The sequence below is a fragment of the Macrotis lagotis genome, chromosome X (genome assembly GCF_037893015.1).
Source record: "Macrotis lagotis isolate mMagLag1 chromosome X, bilby.v1.9.chrom.fasta, whole genome shotgun sequence".
Classification (NCBI taxonomy): Eukaryota; Metazoa; Chordata; class Mammalia; order Peramelemorphia; family Peramelidae; genus Macrotis; species Macrotis lagotis.
The window spans coordinates 552,792,848-552,811,588 of NC_133666.1; the positions used below are offsets into that span (position 1 = coordinate 552,792,848).

At 34.0% G+C, this 18,741-nt stretch overlaps 1 protein-coding gene and 1 pseudogene across 4 annotated transcripts in view; both read right to left on the bottom strand.

The window, feature by feature from the left end:
* Positions 1-18,741, bottom strand: part of STK3 (serine/threonine kinase 3) — a 511,742-nt gene that overhangs the window by 90,054 nt on the left and 402,947 nt on the right. The gene's annotated exons all lie outside the window — the stretch shown is intronic.
* LOC141497741 (NADH dehydrogenase [ubiquinone] 1 alpha subcomplex subunit 3 pseudogene) lies at positions 2,239-18,735 on the bottom strand (annotated as a pseudogene).

Here is an 18,741-nt window from a genome sequence, read left to right on the forward strand (position 1 = left end):
GTATGCTCTGAACAGCCTGAAGGCAACTAGAAATCACTAGATTTTAAATTGTATCTGAAAAAAACTTCCTCCAAAATTATTTCCTTCTTTCCTGTCTCATCTTTCAAAAATTCTACCTTCCCCAGTGTTTCTGTGTGGCCAGTGCTATCACTATTAGGAAAGTACTCTGTATTTTCACTACTTCCTTTTTTGACTACAACAACTATGCCTTCCATCTGAAACAGAGATATGAAGTCATGGTGTACAGTCTCTTTAACTGATGCCAAAAATGAAAGTGATTATTACACTTTACATACCAAGTAGCCAACCTGGCTGATGATTAAGATTTATATGACTTTTTTTAAAGCTCGGGATAACTTAGAGCTTCCTAAAGAATGAAAGTAAATTGCCTATGTCTTATTTTTTGTCATATTCTTATATGACTAATGCTTAAATAACAATCAGCTTGTAACAGGACTGATGGTTCCTGATCAATTTAATTATCAAAACTTTTTTGATTTCCAGATTGTTCTAGCTTTCCTAGAATGCTATTTGTACACTTCTTTCTCATTCCAGACCAACTGAATGGTAGTTTTAAAAATTTCTTTTATTGTATTATCATGATTATTTTCTTATGGAATATATATCCTATGAGAACAGATTTTACCACTAACCTTTTTATTCATCTTAATGTAATAGTGTTCTTCCCCTCTAAAGTGATCTAAATTTATTGAAGAAGAGGTTTGTGTGTGTGTGTGTGTGTGTGTGTGTGTGTGTGTGTGTGTGTAAAAATACACAATGTAACTGCCAACAAGTGTAAATTTTTGTTATACAATTAGATATGCTGTTCTTTGTCATGAACAAAAATAATAGTCTTACAAATGATTCAAAAGAGAAAATGTCTGAGTGCATATATACCATCTATCAAATTACTTCAGAATAAAAACAATATAAACCTAGAAGACAGAGAAATAAGAATATAAAGATAACTGTTTGAATATAGTGGGTAAGTTGGGAGTTCACAGAATTATTTTCTTTGTCTTATAAGTATTTTTCTATTATTTGGAGGTTCTTAGAACATTTTTCTAAAATACATTTTCATTAATTCTAAAAATTTATGAGTTTCGTGTAGTACTCATTTAAAATTAATTGGTTGATATTACCTAAGTGGAAATTTAAAAGTATTTTTCATATATGAATTTTTGAAACTGAAAAAAGCTAGGAAAAATATTTTCTATTATCAAGGTTAAAAAATACCTTAAATTTAAAGCTTCAAAATTGTTCTGAACATTTTTTGCTTTTCAGTGCAGTAAATACAGAGCACAGCATAAGATTGGAGAAAGCAATTTCTAACTTTGGGAGGATTAGCAGCTAGACATATCAGACAAGGTTGTAATAATAATTACTTTTAACTTTTTTACTTTTAAAAAAGATTCCTTTTCACAAAGTAGGAGTAAATCATGTAATGCAATATTGCTTTTTTCAGTGATAGAGAAGGTGGGGCAGAAAATGAATGTTTCTTAACTGACAAAAATTGATAAAAATAATTTTTGAAAAGAATTAAAAAGCAACTGGTAAAAATTACGTTCAACCCACTAAGTCAATTTGTTCAGAGTAAAATGGAGATAACAATAGTCCCTTCCACACAGGGTCACTGTGAAGATCAGATGAGATAATATTTGTAAAGAACTCAACACAGTGCCCGGTACACAGTAGAAATTAAATAATTAACTTGGTCTCCCAATGTTTATCTACAAAAACAACAAAAAACAAACTTAAAATGTATATGTGGCATGATTATTAAAGGTAAATAACATTAAAAGCATTAGAAGAGAAACAGATTTGATACTACCTTATAGCTCAGGATCAGGTGGAGGGGAACAATTATTAATTAAACAAAGGAAAAAGTTTATCACAAAAGATAAAATAGGTAACTTAATTCCATTAAATTGAAAAGTTGTTGAATAGATTAAATTAATACAACTAGGATATGAAGGGAAGTGGTCAATTAGGGGAAAATCTTTGTATCAAATATCATTGATAAAGATCTGATAGCCAAGATATATAGAAAACTAAGAGAAATAAGTGAAAATTATATTTATTCCCTCAACAAACAAATGGATACAAATAATTCCCAAATAAAGAACTGCAAAACAAATTAAAAATAAAATATTTCATATATAAGTTTAATAAATATAAAGTTACCAAAATAATTGCAAAGTATATTAATAAATCTTATTTTATCTTTATAGCATTAATTTTAATTTCTCTTTAGACAGAATTTATAATGTATATAATTATTAATACAGTTATACATGTACATAATTTTCAGATATAAGTACAGGGATAAAGAGTGATATCACTGGCACAGGGAATTAGCTGAGAAGTGAACTTTCTCTATCAATGTAGGTTAGCACCTTTTTGATCACCTAAGTCATTTTGTGTCTATCAGGACTTGAATCTATGTCTACCTGGCTCCTTAGCTTAAGTTCCTTCTACAATACCATTACTTCTCTTACACCATGCAATAGAAATGCTCAAATAATTTTATTCATTGGGAGTTATAAATAATCTTTTGATCTCAATGACCTAGATAGACACAATAGGATGCAACAAAATAGAGGGTACTAACTTTGAAATTAGGAAGTCTTAGTTACGTTTCAACTCTGAGTAAATCAAGTACTCAAAGACACTGTCACTTCTCTAAAACTTGAAGTTGTCTGTGTAAATAGTAGAGACATTGGTAGAGGCCACTGCCTATGAGTTTGGGTTTTATTTTTAAACAATTTAATCACAGCTTGGATACAAAAAAATTCTGAAATTATGTATCTTGCAGTCTAATAAGGGGAGAAGATAAAAATAATGATACTTATAATATATAATTTTAAATGATAATTGCTTTTGAGAGGGACAGAAAAAATTGTTGTGTGAAGTCCAGGGAAGAAGGTAATTACTAACAAGGATGATTAGAGAAGTTTTCATGAGGATAGTAGCATCTGAATTGAACTTTAATTGATAAATAGAAAGAATCAACAAGAATAAGAGTTGTCAGAGGAATCAGAGCAAGAACACTGGCAAGTAGAAGGAGAATCACAAAAGAAAGGTCAAATGAGAAAAGACTGTCAAGGAGTAGGAGGTGAACAACAACGTCACATCCTGAAGAGAGTCGAGGAAGATGAAGACAAAAAAAAAACCTCACTGAATTTTGTGACAAGGTCATTAGTGTTCTTTAAAAGAACAGTTTTATGATCAGTTGAGATAGATATTTGATTTCCAGAAGTTTGAATAAGTGGATGATAAGAAAATAGAGGATAATTTAGACTAATTAGAAGTTATTTAATAAGAAAAAACGATATGGTAAGTAGATGAGTAAAGGGTAAAAGGAAAGGGAAGATCTGAACAAGCAAATGACTGATGTAAACAAGGTCTTAGAGAACACAGTAGTACATAAGATTGAGGCTATAGATTTGGTGGCTAGTCTTTCTATTTAAATAGGAAATCAAGAGAGAATGTGAAGAAAATTAAAAGTTTTGATTGTGGAGGCAGCAAGTTAAGGGAAGTCACAATGGATAGTCTGGATTTTCTTAGATGAGTAGGTGGTGAGCCCATCTGCTATGAACAGAGTTAGAGCTGGATGCTTTTGGAGAGAAGAAAAAATTGAAACAGTCATTGTGGCGAAATGACATGAAGAATCAATCAATCAATCATTGAAGAAGGAAGAACTGACAAGCATATATGAGAGTTTAGTTGAGGCTATACAGAATATATTTATAGTCAGTAGACTCAGCTTGATTTTGAGATTTTCTCCAGCAACACTGAATTATCAGGAAACAAAGTCTGAGAAATCAAATAGGTGCTTACCTAGGTTAAATATCAGAAGAGCTGAAACAGTGGAAAGATTTTAGGAATTTTAGGTTAATGAATGACTTGAAGTAGTTGACTCTGGGATCAAAATTTGGTTGAGGTAAGTGCCGCTAAAATGAGGGAAATGGAAGAATAGGGAATGGAGAAAGGCTAGGAAGAACAGGAGAGTGAAGAGCATGCTTACCATGAATAAGGGGATGGTAAATGTAGAACAATAATATGACTGCCTATGCTAACTGTCTTAAGTTAATAAATATAAAATCGCTAGCATTTTGCAACATGATAGTATAGATTCTAAATATCCATTTTTTTTAGTCTGACAATTCATATTAAAGTTCATTACCTTTTTGCATTGCTATTTTGAGTCTGTAGAGGTCTTCTGTTGACTGAGTTCTAAAGATCTTTAGGCTGAACTGTAAGATGTGTAGTTCTAAAAATTCCTCAAGTATCTATGTACACACACACATACATATATCTACATTTCATCATTACACACAATGCTCTATTATATATAATGTTTAATATATTCATTAGTTCTTCAATGGGTTCATGTGTACATTCACCAAAATCAATGACATCATTTAAAATAAGAATTTTTTCTAATATCCACAATAGGATGTACTATATTTCCCCATCTATAAGATGCACCTTAATTTTGGGGCCCAAAATTTGAAAAAACATGTATTACATAAAGTTATTGAATTTAAATTTTATTCATGAATGATGGCATCTTTTGGGCAGTCTGGTGTGTGGATGCATGCTTAGTCCCTTCTGTTTCATGAACCTAAAGCATCACATGTGTCCTCCTTTGAAATCAATAACTTCTTTTTCATCAGCAATTCTTCTTGCCTCCTACTGAGCCATTTTTGTGGACACAGGAATTCCACTTACTCTTTGCTCTTCAATCCTTCTCATTAATTCCCTCTCTAACTCAGGTCATTTTGCTGACTTGCCTCTCATGGCCTTCTTCTACCTGGGCATTTTCAGAAGGTTTCTTTTTCCCACAGACGGTCTCAGATTGTTTTCTCAGTTGGAGGAGGCTCAAAGTGACATTCAGCAGCATGATTTTCAGTCATTTTTGCACACTAGATCACTCTGAATTCAAAATCAGCACTGTATGAAAATCTTTTCTGAGCCATTTCTGGGTAGAAGGTGGCAAAATGTAACCTAATATACCAGTAACAAATGCAAAACAATGAGCGTAAAGACAACAAGCACGAAAAAGCAGGAAATGCAAGTAAAAAAGAATCTATATAAGGGGTGGCTAGATGGCGCAGTGGATAAAGCACTGGCCCTGGAGTCAGGAGTACCTGGGTTCAAATCTGGTCTCAGACATTTAATAATTACCTAGCTGTGTGGCCTTGGGCAAGCCACTTAACCCCATTTGCCTTGCAAAAATCTAACAAAAATAATAATAAAAAAAGAATCTACAGCCATTGTAAGATGCTCCCAGTTTTTAGATCCCAAATTTTTTCAAAAAAGAGTGCATTTTATACATGGGGAAATACTGTATTTCCCCAAGAGGAGTTAAAAAATTTTGCTAGTTCTAGATTTGTTAAATTCTAAAATAAGTTTTTTCTGACTCACAGAACTGTTTGAAAAATAGCTTTGTATTAATTGATTTTTCTTTATTTTTGTGCCTTCTTTGTAATTTCTCTTGGATAACTACAACTGTACATCTAGATAAATCCACACACAGAGTTTCACAATTATTACATAATAATCTGAGAAATGAATTCTCAAAAAATATTCAGTTCCATTGTTCCCCCTGACTATAGCCTCATCCTTACCAAGGTTTTTGTATCTTTGATACCTTATCAAAGGATGTTTGCAACATGCTGTTGTTGATTCTCAATGTTTCTGATCTCTCATCCAGTTATTGTTGATTTTTATCTTTTAGAAGATAAGGGAACAAGACAATCCTATATCCAATTAGGATAAAAAAGGATGATTAATTACAGAAAAAGATACCTGGGAGGTACTGATCATGTTATTTGAGAATTTGTGACCATAGGCAAGTAATCTATTGTAGAGGAAAGATTATTAAGCATAAGAGCTGAGAGGCCTGGCTTTTAGCCCTGGCTTTGCCTCTTGCTAACAGTGAAACCAAGAAGAAGTAATGAATGAACCTGTTTCCTCATTTGTGAAATGATGAAAATAAGAATGGTTAGAGATAAGCACCTTAAAATTTTTTAAATTTTATATAATGTACTGTTACTAACTAGCTGTGACCCTTTGTTTCCTAAAGTAGGGATAATAGTTGTATCAACCATCCTACAACACTATTGTAAGGAACACACTGAATATTTTAAAGCACAATAAAGAATAGTATTTCTTACTATTATGACTCTCATAAGGAGGCCAATACTAGATCTCATATGTAATCTTTTCTTGAGGAGACTGATAATAACTCTCAAAGCCTTCAAAGATAGGACAGTCATATTCTCAAGAGATGCCACTTCAGAAAAGAAGAGAAATCCTCAATAAAATTGTTTTAGTTATCACTCAGTTTCTTCTGAGGAAGAAAATAAGATGACTAAAAAGATCATGTGACTGCAAAAAGATCATATAGCAACCCAAAAAATTAAAAACTATATCAAATATTGGTTTTTTTGTGGTTTTTGCTAAGCAATGGGGTTGTGACTTGACCAAGGTCACAAGGTAATTATTAAGTATCGAGGACAGATTTTTAAAAATATTTTCTTATTTTTTCATTTATTTAAGGCAATGGGGTTAAGTGACTTGCCAAAGGGCACACAGCTAGGTAATTATTAAGTGTTTAAGCTCAGATTTGAACTCAGGTCTTCCTGACTCTAGGGTTGATGCTCTATCTACTGTGCCACCTAGTTGCCCCTATATTTAATATTTATTCATTTTATTTTTATATCACATTTATTTCTGAATAATTCTGTCCTCAGCCCAACATCAAATCTTGTAACAGGCTTAAAAAAAGTAGCTCAGCAAAATTTACCAAAACATCAAGCCAATCTGATAGGATATGTGATATTTCATGTCCACAATTCCTCATATACCTTATTCTTCTTAGGGACACATTAAGTCCCCTTGATATATACTGTGTTCCAAATTAATTGGATTCTCAATTGCCCACACTGAAATAGGCTTCCTCTTCACATCTATGGCTTATATATTTTTTCAATATCAAACTGAATTATCATCTCCATGAACTTTCCTGATTACTTCAGGTAAAAACGATTCATTAATCTTTGTTTCTGAAATGGACATCTCTTTTGTTTGATTCTGCTTTGTGTCATAATCTTTCGTGTACCTTTCTTATTTCTCACATGTCATTAATCTAGGGAAAGAATTTCTTTGGAGAAAAGGACAGTCATTCCTATCTTTCACTCTCTCACCCACAGGACAGGCAAGCCAGTCTCAATGAAGCAATGGTACATTACTCAGGGAGAGATGAGAGGCAGCAGAATGTGCCAGACCTGTCACTACATTGACCATAAACTCCTCCTTCAACCCTGAAACTAAGAGTTCTGGGAATAGTAATGCTTCCTTCCATTCCAGTGTCCACAGATATCTTTCTGGGAAGTAACTATGCAGAGATGCAGTCTGGCAACTGCTTCTGGAGATTCTACAAGCCACAGCTACTGAAGAGCAAGAAGGGAAAGTTCCTGCCATCATAGTTCTTAGTACTTTTTTGAAGACAGATAATATTCCCAAGTCTTCTGTTTTGCATGCTAAATGTCTCCAATTAATTTAACTTTTCCTCAGGTGGCATGAATTAAAGTTTCCCCACTACCCTGGTTGGTTTCTTTTTACAGTCTCTAACTGATCAATGTCTCCTAAAATGTGGACCCCAGATCTAAAAATTTTTATTAGTTTTCTTGCTACTTGGTGTTTTAAATATTAGCAAGCTACAACAACATAATGGCAAGAAATTATATCTTACGTTCTAATAAGCTTAAATCCCAGTAGGTCTGCTCATTCTAAATTATACAAGAAATGATAGCATTGTAAGTTTTAAGCCTATTTATTAATTGATTATGGCATCATAACTAGCAATATTAAATTCATTTTTTCATTGAACCATCAACCATTTATTAAATACCAACTATCTGTTCTACGCATAATATTGAACTGATAGAAGAAGTCAAAGTCCTATTATTAAATAATAGGCATCCATTCCAGCGTTTTTGATGATCCTACTCCTCTGGGTAGGTGGCTCAATGTACTAATGGAGTCAGGATGATTTGAGTTGAGTTCAAATCCAGACCCAGACACTTACTAGCTGTGTGATCCTGAGCAAGTCACTTGATCTCTGTTTGTTTTAATCTGCTGGAGAAGGAAATCACAAACACTCCAATATCTTTGCCAAGAAATCTAAAGAAAACTCCATAAATAACAATGGCATTCTATGATCCTTGAGATCACAAAGAGTAGAACACAACTGAATGAATGCACAACTGCTCTCAAAAAAACATGGATTAAGAAAAAATGCCTAAAACTGCTATATTTGTAATTCATTTAGGAGAGAAATTTTTTTTTAGTATTTCCTGAGAACAAAATCAGCCTAAACCTAACACAATAACATGGGGACTCATCAAGTATTATTAGCCATAAAAATATGGTTTTTAGCTAAATAATATGATCTCTTGCATAAACAAACAAGGAACTTCTATCATAATTTAAGAGATCACAAATACTCTAAAATAAGAACTATGACAATTTTAATTCTCTTAGTGCAAGATGGGTAGTCTTCTCCTAAGAATTCATTACAGACAAAGATATGAATATCACACAAACATGTTCATGTCACACCATCTGGGGTCTTCCACTGCCAGCATAGATTAGGCAGAGGGTTGAAAAAGTCAAGAATACTACATGAAGTTATTTCAGAGTGTTGCTGTTTTGTTCATTTTAATTTACTACTGGATTATGAGGAATTATGCTATGTATACTCAAACTCATGCCATGTGTGCACCTGTAATTTCAATGGACTAAACTTTAGGAGTTGCCTCATTGGAAGATTGGAAATAGCCTTTCTTTTCTCTCACCCCAAAACAAAAAAAAAATCTTTATATATATATATATATTTTTTTTTTTCTTTAATATTTTTGTTACAAGTATCTGGAAATACTTGATCACAATCAAATCAAAGTCAAGCCATAGCAACATGCTCAGAAGCTTCTCTATACTAAAATACTGTGTCCTAGTCCACACAGCTGTGGATAGAAGAGAATGAGAGAAGTTCCTTGTTATAGGACCTCTACAGCTCCCACATGGGAAAATCTTCAGCTTCCTTCTTAGTAGCCAATTCAGTGCTTCTTTTAAATTGCCTGGCAGAGAACTGTATTACAAGGCAGAAGTAGCAGGGAAACAGAGAGATATATTTGAAAAACATATTATTTTCTGTTTCTTCATTCTCTGTTTATCTCTACAACTATTCAGTGTTATACGAATTGTACTAGCTCATAATTATGCTATTCTGATCATTAACTTCAAATGCTTTTGCTAAACCTATAAAGCTAGCTTTTATATAGTGCTTTAAGGTTTGAAGAAAAATTTTAAAATATTGTCTCATTTGATCTTCAAAATAACCCCAGAAAGTAGATGCTATTACTTTTTTCATTTTACAGATGAAGAAACTGAAGCAGCAACCCCCCCCCCCCAGATATTGTCACCACTCTACTGCAGGCCCTCATCACCTCACACTTTGGTTACTGCAATAGTGTCCTTGTGGGTTACCTGCCTGAAGTATTCCCAGCTCATTCTCCCTTCAGCCACTAGCAAAATTTTCCTAAAACACAGATCTGAATCATGACACCTCATTATTCAACAAACTCCAGTGGCATCTTGGGACAGTACAGAGAGTATCTAGACCTTAAGAGTCAAGAGGATAGGAATCTGAATCCAGCCTCAGATACTTGCCATTTAACTAGCTGTATGATCTTGGACAAGTCACTTACCCCTGATTGCCTCTCATCCAGGGCCATCTCCAGTCATCCTGATTCAGATCTGGCCACTGGACTCATATGGCTCTGGAGGAGAAAGTGAGACTGGTGACTTAGCGCACCCCCCCCCCCCCATTCAAATCCAACTCATATGCTTATCATGGCATCACCTCCCTAATGTCAAGGTCTTCTTCGAGAATGAAGATCAAAACATTATCATTAACATCAGAGGCTTCCTATTGCCTCCAGGAGCAAATAAAAATGTTCTGTTGACATCCAAATCCCTTCATAACTTATCTCTCTCCTACTTTTTTAGTCTTCATACATTTTATTTACTAATACATACTCTCTGCTCTAGTGGCATTGGTCTGGCTGTTCTACAAACAAGATACTCCATTTCTTGGTTGCAGGCATTTTCTCGGGCTATCTGTCCCCTATGCCTAAACTCTGCCTCCTCTGCTCTGACCAAACTGACCTCTCTTGGCTTCCTTTAAGTCTCACATCCCCTCTTCTACAGAAAGTCTTTCTTAGCTAACCATTCTTAAATATATTGCTTTTCATTTAAAAAATTTATTTTTCTATTTATCCTGAATATAGTTTGTTTAAATTGTAAGCTCCTTGAAGGCAGAAGACTGTATTTTGCCTCTTTGCATCTCCAGGGTTTAGCATAATGTCTGGGACACAGTAGGTATACAATGTTCACTGAAGATGTTAAATGACTTGCTCCCAAAATACCCCAATTCTGAACATCATTTTTTTACTAAAAAATAAAAAATTTCCTTTATAAAATCTTTTATAAAGTTTTTCTTTACAACTAATAAACATGAGATTAGGATTAAAATTTAGGTTTTACTAACTCTAAGTCCTGTGTTTATCTGTTGTGCCACTTGGCATGGGATCAAATATAAAATGTCCTATGAGAAACTTGGGGAAGAAATCATGATGACCTACAGTGGAAATGGGAGCTTTAGAAGCAAGAGACTCAAATTTCTCCACTTCAGTTTCCTACTATCTGCAAAATTACCTATTAAGGGTAGAAGTGAATCTCTAAATAAAAAACCTATCCAGTCCTACTAGATGTATGTCTGATGAACACTAAAGAAGGTTCATAAGAAATGAGTCAAGAGTGAAAGGCTATCCCTACTCCTCCTGCAGGGAGGGTCTATTTACAAAATTATATGGTCCATTTCAGAACCAGAAAGGGACAAACAGGCTATATAAATAATCAGTAATTAGGTTTTTAAAAAAATGTTAATGGTAGAAATTTGGGCTTTCGGGCAAAGTGGGGGAAAGCTAGATTGACCCATTTCTTTTGTCATTATCTCATAACAATTATGAATCAAATTTTTATTTTTGTTTGACTTGGAACCAGCTGATGGTGGATTAACAGATGGTTCTTTAAAATCCTGTTCTTATTTCAGAACCTTTAAGCCGCTGAAAATGTATCTATTTAAATATAATACTATAGTGGCAGCAAAACATGATCTACACGTTTTCTATTTAATACTAAACAATCTGGATACCAGAGATGTTTGGAAATAATTCTGTCAAAGACTGAAACATTACACTAGTGTTAAAATAAACAATTTTGCCTTTTAAATTTTTACTTTCAAATTGTATCTTCATAGATATAATCTAAACAGACCTTAAATAGTATAATCAATTAAAGGCTATTGATTTAATCAATCTACACTAAATTTTATCAACTATCTTCATAATAGCTAATAATTTGTAGAATTAGTGATTAGACTCATTCATCATCTATTTATATTAAGGCCAGAGTCATTAGTCTTTTTGCAGAACAAAGAAAAATACGTTTTTCACAATGCTTTTTAACATGGAACAGTTCACAGCAAAACCAAAGGCAAATGTTAAAGATTGAGAAAATATACAAATTGTTAGGTAGAATATCATGATGATGAATGCCTCCTACCCTGGACATCTGTTCAGCAGGTGCCCAAAAAATCCTGAAAGTGTTTTGTGCTTGGGGAACTGCTTTAACTACTAGTAAAGACAATGAAGTGTTCCCTTTCATTTTTCATTCTTGAAAGTTACCTTCCTCCAGGCAGGGGCTCATTCCTTTCAAACCTTGAGAGAAGGCAGAGAAAACCCTAAGCTTTCTTTTTAACAAGTTTTGCTGACACACAGATATAGGACCAATTCTGCCCATTTCTTTTTCTTTTTTCTTTTTCCAAGGCAATGGGGTTAAGTGACGTGCCCAAGATCACACAGCTAGGTAATTATTAAGTGTCTGAAGCTGGATTTAAACTCAGTTTCTCATGACTCCAAGGCTGACACTCTATCCACTGCGCCACCTAGCTGCCCCCAATTAGGTAATCTTTTTCTAGACCTTAATATCTCCTATTGCCCATAAAAAAGATAGATATGTACAAACTTGTTCTTTTCCATACTTCCATGAGTCACACATTCTAAATAAAAACTGTTTTCCTCTTATCATTGTCACCCCAAATAGGAATTTTTACTTCTGCATTGGGTAGAGACCACTATAACTGTCACCTTATTTGATGATTTCTTCCATTCTGATTAGATAATTTAAGGCAATAAGAACAAAATGCTCTGAACTATAATGCTAGAATAAGGTTTTACTTGTTCTTAATTCAAATACTCTAATCTTTACTTAATAACCATGGTAAAAAAAATTACAAGCAATCACCATAATGAAAATCCTGTTTGATTCTCAATTTTGATGCAAATATCTATGTAGCTAAATTAACCACTAGAAAGACACATTCTACTTTCAAACTAACTAAAAACATGAGAATGCTTTCTTTAAAAAAATAAGCCATGTTATTAAGAGAATAATGATTTGGGTATAAAATAAGATCAGGGCTTAGAAGGGAAAGAATCAAAGGAAAGTCAATTTTTATGTTGGTGGCTTTCATTCCATTTTCCAACTTAAGTAGATAGCTTCCCTATCATAGCCCCTTAATTACTTTTCCCCTCTTACTTCTTCCTTTTTCTTCCCTACTCTCTTTTCTCTTTTCTCTCCAATGAACGAAGGCAACAGAGAGTAGAGTTGGTGATAGATATAAATATGATAGGAAATAGTTGAGGTCAAAAGAAGAAATATCAGTTGAGTTTATTTTCTTCCCCATTTCATACTCTGGTTAAATTAGTGACAAACGATTTTTATCTGATAAACATTTACTTCTGGGAACCAAACTTAAAGTGCATACATTGTGTATAATTATGTGGTCCCCTATGGAGAACTGCCTATTTTAAAAAGCAAAGAAACTACTCTCTTCCACCAATACTTCTATTTTTTGGAGATAATTAAAACCTGACCCTTTTGAATTTACCCTTCTCTCAAATGAAAACCATTGTTTCTCTGACTGCCCCTACTCATTTAATTCAACAGATTTCTTAAACTATGAGCAAGGTACTCCTTAGGTACTAGCAATACAAAGAGAGTAAAACTATAGCCCCTGCTCTGAAAGAAAATATAATTTATGGGACACTGACAGGTACACAAATAATGGGGACATTATGGGGAGAGGGGTATGTGGAAATGAGGCATCCAAGCAAAGTGTTTATCAGAAATTTGAAATGGGAGAAAGTTAATTGTCCTTTTGGAGACTGAATGAAAGCACAGTGAACTCCTTGCCCTCCATAGATGAGTGAGGAGAGCCCAAAAATGATCTCAAAGCATCAACTGCTCCTCTTCAGAAGACTATTTGCAATGAAGTCTTCTCATTATAAGCACTATTCATTTCCTGGCCCTTCAGGACAATATTATCTTTCTTGGTGACTTAGCAGTAGGCTCAAAATTCTCCCTATCTCCTGCTATCTTTTTTTTTAAGACAAGGACGTTTATGGGGGGGGGGAACAGATGGAGGATTCACAGATTCTTCAGCCACTGGAGGGAAGGACCCTCAGGATCCTGAGGATGGCTGGGTATGTCGGGCATGTTGCCATCATCTCGAACGGGAACAGGGTAGTTGTAAGGTGTGGCCCAGTTGATCATGCTTGCGTACTTGGTATAGGGGCTTAAGGGGGGGGGGGTAAGAGCAGAGCCATGGTGCCGATAATGAAGGACATGGTCACCACGGGCTCCTTGGCCCAGGCCTCCTTCAGGAACTGGCCCAGCCTGCCCGTCATGGCGCCGCTTCTGCCTTCCCCACAGGGGTGACTCTATCTCCTGCTATCTTCAGTGACTTTAAAAGTTGTGCAGATTACTTTTTCAATACCCTGGGTTAAAATTTCTCTATATCCCCAATTCTGATGAATCTTCTACTTCAGGCAAACTTTGTGATCAATAGAAATACTTTTCTCCAACATCTAAAACTCTGAAATTTCTTATGGACCTTTCCCTTTTTATCTTTCCACTTCTTTCCCCTGAGTTCTATTCAATATTTTTTCCAATCTTAAAGTGGACTATAGTCCTTAAATCCTTCCCTTCTCCCACTCACCATTCTCCTACTTCATCATTCTGTAGCTGCCTTCATTTGCTTTCCTAACCAATTTTGGCCAGTCAACTATTTTAGTGATGTTTTTGCTGGAGCCCTTCAATTTTTCAATTTCCCACCCTACTAAATATGGCAATCCACAACTGTAAGTTGGGTTTTTCCTACTCCTGAAAATCAACTTGAAGATATTGAAGAGATAAAAGTGACCGAGGGGGAAGACCAGATAAAAATGGTAGTGGAGTAGTACAGGCATGAGATGTTAAAAAGTCAATGGATCCTTATAGTCAGAAAAGAGATACTGATGGAAGTTGCTGATGCATATTTATTACAAAGAATGTGCTTTTCTTTTTTCTTTTATCCCCCAATGTGATGGAGGTGGGAAAGAGAGAGAAAAAAAGATATAATTAAATTTTTTTAAAGGATGAGGAATTTTTTGCCTGTACTTTTAGATGGGGTCTTAATATTGTTAGCTTTACTTAATTATTTTTATTTTTTTTTTATGAGACCTCTCTAGGAGTTGGGTCATTTGTAAATATTTGTAACATAGAAACAAAACACAGCAATAAAACTTAGAGATGAAATGCAAAAAAATTAACAGAATATGCAGACTGATTTTATACGAAAGGAAGAGTATGGAGATCAGTGATAATTCTAGGGTTTAATACCTGGGTATATACAACAATGTCACACACTAACAGAAACTGGGAAATCACCAAGAAGAACAGTTTTTTGGGAAGTTGCTGAGTTTAATTTTAGATATGTTGGGTTTGAGATGAAAATTTCCATTTAAATAGAAATCTTTTAAAAGCCCTCTAAGACAGATGTAGGAAATGGAAAAGGAATGAATAAGGAGACAGAAAAGGAGTAGTCATAGATAAAGGACATTCATAATAGTACACTGTAAGAATCATCAGAAAACTATTCTTTCTTATCATAATAAAAACAATCTCCATACTATTTATCCTTGAATAACTCTAAGGTATTTAATAAATGCCTTTCAAAATTGATTTCCAGTCCTTCACAGTCTTTCAAAGATCTCTGAAAATGATTTAACAATCATATCTGTTAATTTCTTTTACCAGTGAATAGACTATAGTTTATTTGAGTCAGGTACAATGAACTCAGCAAAATTAAGTTTTGTGCCTGTTTTATTATTCCTTATTTATGATTCCTCTTAAGACACTGCAATCAAGTCCCAGAATGGCAACTTCTCCCCTTCCCCATACTTTTAAAAATGCCCTTTCTGGTGCTTCTTTTCCCATTAGAATGGAAAACATCTTGAAGGCAGACTGTGTGTGATTACAACAAGGGGGTCCATCACTTGAATGTTTATGGATTTGACCATGGATAACCACAACTACTCATCATTTTTGTTTTGCCCTTTCCTCTCTAAGAATATTCTCCTTAGTAGGAAAAATATAGGAATAATTTAAGATTAGAGACATTCCATTCTTCCTTCTCATCAAATATTATTACCTTCACATAAAAATGAGTCTTTCTCCAATCCTCTTTTCATTTCTGTAACTTAAAAAAACTAATTTGTTTACTTTAGATTTTCTCACCCATTTCAGCTCCTTAACATTAGTACTTCTGATACTACTTTTACAGAATCATGCCATACTTTTATATTTCTCCTCTAATACTTGCTTATGCTTCCTTCTTTTTTAACTGATTTTTTTTTACATATCTTAAGATAGTAAAATCCCTATGCATTCATAAGAATTGTTTTAGATAACTCTCCTATGTGTTAGTCACTGGAATTGTTTCTTTTTTATGTTTTCTGAATTAAAACCTTAAAATCATCTTTTCCATCCTTAGCTATCTTGCCCTGGAGAACTTTATTACATGTAAAAAATGTTTAATAGTGTTTGAACAGCCCAGAAGAGAAGTGATCTGAGGATAACCACCAGGACAGAATGGGCCCTGCCAAGCAGAAGAGGGAGAGACCAAGAAGTAGAGCCACTCTGCCCATAAGACTTTGGGGCATACACTGTTCCAGATGGAAACTCTGGTCATTAAAGCCCAAAGGGCAAAATTGCCCCAGGCATATGAATCACTCACATACATGCCTCACTAATGGGAAAGTGTATCCTATGTTTACTGATGGAATGTTATGTTTTAACTACTTTTGTTTTGGGTTGTATTTAGTAAATGTTTATGATTAATAGTTAGTGGTCAGACTGAATACAATCAATCAAATAATCAAATAATAATAAAAACATAAACTATTAAAAATTACTGGAGAGGCAGCAAAGGATGGACAGAGAGATATCCTTAGGCTCAGATGGTTCAACTCTCTGACCTACAGAGACTAATGTGACTCCAGGTGAATTCCTGGGCCCATCAGTGGTCTTCTATCAGTTTCATTGTCAGAGATATAAATTCAGAACAAGTGCCAATCTACACTGGTAGTTAACCTCCCTACACTGACAAAATTATAAGTCTGATCCAATTTAATAACCAAAATGAAGCCAAACTTTGAAAAACTGAAAAATCATAGTTCCAATGAACAAAGTAAGTAGGGAACAAAGAAAAACTTTTGCATACTCTGTCAAAGTCACTGAATTAGTTGTTCCTTGTTACTAAAGTATGTTCAACCCTGGGGACAGAATAGAGGCAAGATAGCCAGAAATGACTTTGATATTAAAACAAAATAAAATATTTTACAAATAAAATAAAATTACAATTTGACTGAGTCTAACAATTAGGTGCTTAACTCAAAAACTTAAGAGAAAATACAGAATCTCAGAACTAAAATGAAACTCAAATGTCATCTATTCCAGGATTGGTATCTACTCTCCAGCATCTGTTATCTACCTGACCTAGAGGGATGGAGAACCTGTTATATCTGGAGGTGGCTTATTCCCTTTATGAACAGCTATAATTACTAAGAAATACTCCTTTACATTGAGCCACCATTTGTTTCTCTCCGAAACATTCATTATCAATTCTTGCACTTTTGATTGGTTTCCCTATATCAAGTTTCCCCCATTTCATTCTATCCTCTACTCAGCTGTCAAAGTGATCTCCGTCAATTTTGATCATGTCAGAAACTCCAAGGGTGCCTATTGTTTTTGGGATCAAATCTAAAATCCTCTGATATATTTAAAACCCTTCATAATCTAGCCTGTTCTGATCCTTCCTACTTTCTCCACTTACTCTGCAATCCAGTGACAATAGCCTTCTTGCTATTTTTTTTTTTTTGCAAAACAAAACAAAACAAAAACCTGCATCTCCTTGACTGCATGTGTGTTTTTTTGGTTGTCTCTCAAGTTTGATATTCTTTCCTTTCTCGTGACTTTCCTGACTTCTTTCAAGTCTCCACTAAAACCTCATCTTCTGCAATAAGTTCTTCCTAGTTCTCCTTCATGCTAGTGCTTTCCCTTTGAGATTATCTCCAATTTATCCTGTACATATCCTGTTTGCACCTAGCTATTTGTCCTTCACCCAGTCTAATAAGGTTGTGAAGTCATGGAGATCAAGGATTGCTTTTTTCTTTTCTTTGCATCCCTGGTCCTTAGCAGAGTGCCTGAATACAGAAAACACTAGATTAATGTTTGTTGACTTGTCTGTTAAATGCAGAAAAAACCAATTTAATCACTAAGTCTTTTGTTTTCTAGGTAAAGCAACCCTAGGTAAAGCAACTGATCTTTGTATGGTAGTTTCCTGTCTTTTCACCATCCTGATTGTCCTTTTATGGACCTGCTTCAGTTTATCAATATTGTTCTTAAAGTGTGTCATTTCATACTTAATGTCATCTGACAAGTGTAGAATAGAGTAAGTTTATAATTTCCCTCTTTCTGCACACTAGATCTCTGAAGGTAGTCTAAATTTACTGCATTCACTTTACTGAATTGTTAACTCATTAGAGATCACTATGTGTCTCAGATTTTTTTCAGACCAACTATTATTTAGCCATGATGAAGCATGCAAGAGTTTACACCCACACATTAATTCCACTTTTATGAATATAAAATAATTTATAAGTGTGTCTGTAAATGACTAGAAGCCTGTTGCAAAAACTAAAAAGTCTTTTAGGGCCACAGAAAAGAATTAGATGTATTGATTCTGAGGGAAGCTGCAAAAGAAACAAATTCAAGTGAGAATTATTGCTGTTTTTCAAAATTATCAAGCAAACTTTTTAAAATGTATCTTTCAAGGACCTTCTGATGGGTCTGAAATCTTGATTACTGAAAAAATAAAAAGTATTTATTAATGTTTCATATTTTTTTCTCAGTCAAAAATAAAAATTGCATTTTTTAAATCCCTTCAGTTAAAGTTGACACTGCACTGGACTTGATTACATTTAAAAATTATGTAAATTTGAATGGAGTTCACATGAATATACTCAGACATCATTCTCACTGCAAATGGAGTTCTTATTTTGTTTTATACATATACATATGTATCGGTATCTATGTCTTTCCAAAATATATAAATATATATCATATTTAGATAGATGAATTGTTTATACAAAAATCTGTCTACATAGAGATTTGTGAATGACTATAAAAAGAAAAGGGAAAGTTAGTAATGAAAATAAAAAAAAT